The sequence below is a fragment of the Trifolium pratense genome, linkage group LG2, assembly GCF_020283565.1.
Source record: "Trifolium pratense cultivar HEN17-A07 linkage group LG2, ARS_RC_1.1, whole genome shotgun sequence".
In the NCBI taxonomy this organism is placed as follows: Eukaryota; Viridiplantae; Streptophyta; class Magnoliopsida; order Fabales; family Fabaceae; genus Trifolium; species Trifolium pratense.
In genome coordinates, this window is record NC_060060.1 from 46,486,710 (window position 1) to 46,492,709 (window position 6,000).

General features: G+C 30.1%; 1 long non-coding RNA gene across 1 annotated transcript; it reads left to right on the plus strand.

Annotated features, from left to right (window-relative positions):
- Positions 1-3,273: 3,273 nt before the first annotated feature.
- LOC123905889 lies at positions 3,274-5,370 on the plus strand. The gene is made up of 3 exons (XR_006808570.1): positions 3,274-3,383; positions 3,482-3,575; positions 5,283-5,370. It is a non-coding gene; the product is annotated as an uncharacterized LOC123905889 (long non-coding RNA).
- The last annotated feature ends 630 nt before the right edge of the window (positions 5,371-6,000 follow it).

Below are 6,000 nucleotides of genomic sequence, written 5' to 3' on the forward strand. Positions count from 1 at the left end.
TTTGTGATCTTGGTTTAGATCATAAAGGGTCTTTGATCTGGGCTTAGATCAAAGGAAGTTTTTCTGTAATCTTGGTCTAGATTATAGTGGATAATCTCACGCAAGTGGGGACTGGAGTAGCCCATACTATTAAGGGGTGAACCAGGATAAAACCTTTGTGTTATCTTCTCTTCCCTTACTCTTTTATTTGTGCAAACACTAACACACTCAAATCACTATATTGCACTCACATTCAAGGAGAACGTTCTCCAGCTAGTCTAACCATTTACTTTTATAGTGTGTTATTGTGTTTAATCTATTTTGCAGTTGAAATTTTAAAGGGTCACAATTCAAACCCCCCTTCCTTGTGACAAACATTGTTACTTCAGTTATTTGTTTTCTTTTTGAGTTTAATTAAAAACTTATTGTAACATTATTGTTATTATTATGTATGTTTCAACAAAATTATTGTTGTTATTATGTATTTAACTAATGAATGCTATATATTTGAAAACTAAAGCTTTTATTTGGCTTAAATATGAAAACGGTCCCTGTAATTACAACTTGTTTTGATTTTAGCCCCTACAAAAAAAAGTTTGATTTTAGTCCTTGCAAAATACCAAAACTTTTAAAAAGGTCCTTGAGGTGAATTTTTGGCTGACATGTCAAGTAATTGATGATTTGGCAGATGCTGACTAGGATTTTTGATGACGTGAAATTAACATGTCATTTTCATTTAAAAATAGAAAAACGGAAAACAACATGTCAGATTTAAAAAAAAATAAAAAAATTGAAAATAGAAATAGAGACTTAATATAGTTACCAAAAAAATTAATATATTATATTTAAAAATATACTCCCTCCATTTCAAATTACTTGTCGTTTTAGAAAGAAAAAAAATAAATTAAGAAAATGTATTTTTGCACTTTATCTTCCTATTGTACCCTTATTTTAATTCACCAATATTTTTTTTTTGCACACTAAAGGAAAGAAAGGCTATCGATTCACACCCGCACAACCGCTATCGATTCCAACACAAAATTCATTGCATCCCCCACTCATAAAGAGAACAAAGGGTGTTAGAATTTTTTTTATCCATATACCATTTCTAAGTTTAAAGTTTTACCATATCTACCAAATACTCAACATATGAAATAATTCCAAAAAGATTAAATCGTTTTGAGTGGTTTAGATCAACTACAGAGTAGCATGTCAAATTATCAACCATCTTAAACCACTTTTTTAACGTTTCTACTCCCTACAAAATATTTAAAGTTGCACAATTTGCCTATAAGCCCACTAAATATCCTTATTGGGCTTATGATCCAAGAGAATGGATCCAGCCCATCTCGCCAGACTGAAAGACCCGACTCGCCCAACATCATATTCAAAACACAAGGGAAATGTGGAATTTTTTTTTTGAAGAAGCTAAATTAGTCCACCCAAATTGACGCCAGAGAGAATCGAACCTCAGACATCAAGAGGAGCACACTCCCAGGTCCCAAACCAATACCAATGCACCATATATACATCACTCTTTGGTCGGTTGATGATACGTTCCAAATACACACTTACTAAGAAATAATCACATTGAGTGCTTTGAATCCCTTCTACTGAATACAATAAGCATTTAATTTTAGTAAGCAACGTTTTCCATGTCTCCTAATTATATTATACTAGTATCCGGATCTATGCCATACACGGATAAAAATGTTACTATAAATGATAACATTTTAATATTATAATTTTCATAATTATCAAATAAAAAAGATTAAATAAGGTTTTGATCCTTAAACGTTAAAATATTATCATTATTTTTGTCTCATAAAAAGTGACATCTTTTGATCTACAAAATTATTATGCGTGCAATTTTAGTCTCTCCTGTTAAATCAATGTGTACTTTTGTAAGACTATTTTGCGTATATATGTTAAAAAGTTCTACGAATAAAAAGGAACTCAAATTTTGATTTTTTAAGTCCAAATTTTCGTTGTTTTTATCTTTATCTTATGAAATTTCAAATATTCTTATTTTATTATTCTCATATTAAAAAATTCTAAAATCATGTACAAGACCTTTTTATAGTATTTAAAACATGTCTTAAAATATGTCTTAAAATAAAAACATGTCTTAAAATAAAAATATTCAAAAATTAAAATGTAAATGTCACGTTTGAACCTTTATTTATATGTTCATATTAGAAACTCTTCAGAAGGTTTAGAGATTAATTATGAGTAAAGTTATGAAGGAAAAAATTAAAGGAATAGCACTATGTCTACTAATGAAAAAAAAAAAAAAACTAAGGAATGGATCAAGAGAAAGTATGTGGTGAAAAAATAATCTTTTGGTGAAAAAAAATCTATAACAAAAAAGCACATGCTAGTTATCCAAGGACACATATATAGTCCCAAATTATATGTTGGCGGCGTGTTCTTTGGCTTGGATTGTATGGTCAAAGGTTCATAGGTGGTTTGATATGAGTACGGTCTCGCCGAATTCCTATCTTCCTTATTGGATGGCTTTCTTTCAATTTTTAGGAAAGGTAAGAAAGGTTTCAAGGGGTGTGTTGATGGTTTGGCATGCAATCATGTGGGTGCTTTGGCGATTACGAAACGAAAGAATTTTTGAGTCTAAGAATAGAGATCCGGATGAGATTTTTGAAAAAATACAACTAGTTTGTTGGAAATGGATTTTATAAAACAATGTCAATACACCTTGCTTATACTACGAGTGTGTGCTCTTTCATTGGACTGTATAATGCGTTAAAGTTATCAGGGTGGCGTTTGATGTAGTCAAATTATCAGTATTTTTTCTGTACTAGTTGGATGGATTAGTACATATACTTATCCTTTTTATTTGTGGGTTAAGTATTTCTTGTACTAATTTCAATTTTTAATATATATCATTATTCTTTGCCGTTAAAAAAAAAGGCATATAGAGCACACAAGAAAAACACAAAATAAAAAAAATAAAAATTCTATTTATTTTTTTACGAAAGGTTGAAAAATTATGTTGAATTCTATAGTTTATTTATGCATTCACTTTGATTCGATGATACTTTCAATTAATATATAAATGTTATGATCTCATTGGTTGGTTATTCCTACAAAATTATTATGTATCTTTTGTGACTTTTACTATCTCCTGAAAGATAAATTGATCAATTACAAGAGCTGAATGGCCAAACATGATACACTAATATTGTATTTAATAATAATTTTATAAGAGTTAAAAACTATTTAATTGAAGTATATTAGCATGAGATTTTTACTATAAATTGATCAAAATAATTTCAATTTAATACATGTAAAAGTGAATAATATGGCTGAAACTCTCAAGTTTATTTATAAGTACATCCACCTTTTTATTTCTCTATTTCTATTTCTTGTTGTAGTCAATGTTTATGGTAAGATCATACTTCAAATTTTTTTTTTTTTTTTTTATCATATACACAAACTTTCACCTGTTTTTAGAAATATTTCTTTATTCTTATTTACATTACAGGAAGGAAAAAAGCTCACAATTTTCAACGTATACCGTGCCCTGATCATAATAAAACTCTTTACTGCACTCTAAAAAATTGTTACTGCGCTTAACAGTTAAGATATAAACTAATCTCTATTGTTTTTAACCAATTAGTTTTCTTTGCTCATCATAATTTCTTTTCTCATATCTTTTCCATCCTTAAACTTTACTTTTAGCTTTAGAAGAAAGTGTTGCTACCAGCTTCATTTTATTGTGAATGATATATAGTTGTTTAAATATAAAGATGATGTAGATCCTTGATATCAGCGTTTTAAAGTGTGATTGCGGTAGTCATTGCAATTGCGATCATTGTGATTGCGATCATTGTGGCTGCTGCGGCGGATGTTGCGACTGTTGCAGTAAAATAATTTTAAATTTTTACACACTATGTAGTGTCACCACTAGTGGAGTCTCAATTTGTTTCATGCATATTTTTTGAAAGATGTTTTTTTTAATGGAAAATAAATAATTATATATAACGGATAATTAAGACGGTGAAAATACAGAGCAGGAGTACCAAAAATACTCAAAAACTAACAAAGATTTACAAAAGAAACACAAAAAAAAATCTGGAAAGCAACAAACCACCAAAACCGCTCAAAGCAGCCACCAAAAAAGGGAAGGGGAAAAGCTAATAACAAAGACTTTGCACCTCAAGATTAGAAGCATCTAGGCACCGCATCCTCACATCGCTTTATTGGACCAGCACAAGAGAGGTTGCACCTCCCACTCATAGAAAGAGCGGGGGCCATGTTTTTTTTTTTTTACCTAGAAACGATTTCAAGGAGGAAAGTTTCACCCTATACACAAGAATATCGATCAATTATTGAAGACCCACTGGCATAGAAAATATCATTATGGGAGGTCCAGATAGACCACACAACAACATGCCACCGATCGGAAGCTTGAAAGAGAGATTTGTATCAAATCCTAATCGGTACACTTTTGACTCAGATCAAACAAAAAAGATGTCAAAATCCCATTACCAATCTGCGTAAACACCCCTTCAGAGAACCAATCCGACTGAGATTTTACCTGGATCCCAAATAAAGAAACATCACTCCACCACGAAGACGCCCCTTTATTGATAGATGCTTGAATTTGAAATACATTAAGAGACTACGTACTAAGGATAAGATTATTCATTGCATATATATTCTAACGTAAATTGAGATTTCGGGTTCATAAAAATTAGTTTTCGGTGAGAAGGTTTGAATGAATATGGTCTAACTTATCTGATGCAGTTACGATGCAGTCATACACATAGTCGAAAATCACACTGCAATGCAGTGCGATGCGATTCTGGTGACTACCGCATCAACTATACTACAACTGCAATTGCATGTTGCAATTTAAAGCCATGCATGCTTGATATATCATCTAAGAAACTTATTAGATTTGAATTTAGCTCTCAAGATAGGATATTGATTGATCAAATATGTCACTTAGGGTGTAATCTTGAGAATTTCTTTGTACAAACTTCCTCGAATAGGTCACCTAATAGTATCATTTAAATGAGATTAATCTCTTATTCCATATTTTTTTGAGTTATTAGATTCACACCACATGATTTTTCATTGCATATTGAGCATTAAATTGTTATTCCTAATATAATCCATGCATGTACTATATGTTGTCATGATTGTTGTGATGTTTTACCTATTGATTAATGTGTGTTTGTTCATCTACTTATGCCATATACTGCAGTATTCTTTTTACATGATTTTAGATGTACTAACATCATATTTGGGTTTTGTGGTGTGCTTATATTTGTATGCAGATTATATTCAAAATGGTTGTGGCAAGGCAACTTCGCTTGGGAAAGAGGAGTGTAGGGCTTATGCCTAGTTATATATATATATATATATATATATATATATATATATATATATATATATATATATATATATATTTCAGTGTTTTTAGTATTGTTAGTTTTAATTTGTAGTATTACTAAGAATTTATTATTGTTATTTGTTTTATTTTTGAGTTTAGAAACTTGTTGTACCATTATTGTTATTATTTGTTTTTAATAAACAAAATTACGTTTTTATGATGTTAAAATTAGTAATAAACTTGTTGCACCACCACTACACACCACTCCAATGGCTCCAAGACGAAATAAGAAAAATTGGGATTAACTAATAAAGTAATTAAAAGTTTGTGAACTTTAATATTAAAAAAAATAAAAAAATTCGTGAACTTACATAAATAAATTAAATGTGAATGCTTATTTTGTTTGCACTAAGTAATGATGAATGCTTTCAATACATCAATATTTAGTTGATTAGGCTAAAGTAAGAGTTTGAAGACACTCATGTGATAAATATATGTTAATTAATGCCATTCATGTAGTGTTAAATAAGACTAATTAATGTCTAACCTAAACAATCATAGGGCAGCTCTCCTTTGGCAAACGAATATCCATATCTCTTAATTAATCAAATGAAATATCATCATAGCACCTGCCAATAGAGACTTGCCCTAAGACGAATTTA